At 37.7% G+C, this 1,481-nt stretch overlaps 1 pseudogene; it reads right to left on the bottom strand.

The window, feature by feature from the left end:
- Positions 1–922: 922 nt before the first annotated feature.
- On the bottom strand, positions 923–1,041 carry LOC120612711 (uncharacterized; annotated as a pseudogene).
- Between the last annotated feature and the right edge of the window lie 440 nt (positions 1,042–1,481).

The raw sequence follows: 1,481 nt of genomic DNA, 5'->3' as shown, positions 1-1,481 counted from the left end.
TTTGACTCATAATATAATCTTAGGCAACTCACAGACATGTTAGTGATGACACCAAAAGTGAGGCTTATTTACAGATTCACATTAAGTGCATATTCAGTTCATTTCCATTAATTCTTACCTGGGGACCTGAATAATTTTTCTATGAATCAAAGACATTCTCCATTGTATAGACAATCTTTGATGAGTGCAGAGTGCTGATGAGAGTAATCAATGCAAACTAGTATAAATAATTTGCAGCATTGCAGGTGGATCACAGATGGCAGGGAAAGATCATACATGACACCTGCTATGAATTCTTAATTTATGAAGCACTTGTACAAGACATTATAGAATATACTGCAGGAGTAGCATATTTTAGTGTAGTTTTTCTGTCTCCCTTCCTGGACTACCATGTTAGCCTTTTAGGTTCCTGTGAACATTAAGAAAGAAGCAACATATGTTATGCCAGTCTTTCAGCATCAATCTAGAAAAATTTACACCAATGATTTATATACTTTTCTAGAAGGAACCATTTACAAATAACCTTGTTCTTGATGAAAAATTTAACATAATCAGGGCCTTTCTCTTCTGTGAAGAGAAAGCATTGTCAAATGCCCAGGTGCCCTTGAATGATATCTGTATCTCTAGTTGTCCAATATTCTAGAAAGCCTATCTCCCAAAGGAAGTATAGCACTCTTAAAGTCTCTTTATTTCTGAGTTTAACAAATGCATTATAATGTCCATCTCTCTTAAACAATTTAATGTAAGTCTATTTTATGGAGGTAAATCTAACATTACAGAATTGTTTTCTTTACCCCTTCATTCATTTAACATTTTTGAGCTTCTACTAAGAGCTGGCACTTTTTAGGTGAGGCAACCCTTGATTGACCTCACAGATTGCAAGACCTTGTCAGCTTTCAATTCCTTATTTTTTAATTTTTTACACCTACAGCATCCGGTATTCCTAGGTGGTCTCCCATCCAAGTACTAACCAGGCCCTACCCTGCTTTGTTTCCAAGATCAGATGGGATCGGGCTTATTCAGGGTAGCATGGCCGTAGACAAGCTGGCACTATTTAAGATACTGGAAATGCAAAGAACAATAAGACATATTCTCCTCAAAGAACTTGCAGTCCAGTGGGGAAAGATGTGAAAAAGAAAGTCAAACAATGTGATAGGTGCTAGTGGAAATAAAATGTGAGACTCGGTGAAGGTGACGGGGTGTTATGAGCACAGAAACTGTAGCAAAGTCCATTGTCTACTTAGAGTTGGCGAGAAAATGCACAGAAGAGGAAACATGTGATCTGGGCCCTGACGCATGAGGAGGGTTTTTCAGGCAAGCAAGAATGGGAAAGGCATTTCAAGCAGATGGATTAGCATCTACAAAAGAAGAGTGCTATGAAAAGAAAATATGCTCGGGAATTGATCCACAGTTCATTGGAGATAGATCATAGGACATGCATATGAAGTGGTGATATAGGAATGAGAGACTTACTCTCAGAA

This window comes from Pteropus medius, unplaced genomic scaffold (genome assembly GCF_902729225.1).
Source record: "Pteropus medius unplaced genomic scaffold, Ma_sr-lr_union100, whole genome shotgun sequence".
Lineage (NCBI taxonomy): Eukaryota > Metazoa > Chordata > Mammalia > Chiroptera > Pteropodidae > Pteropus > Pteropus medius.
Note: the sequence above shows the minus strand (reverse complement) of the source record. Positions and strands in the feature narration are given on the sequence as shown.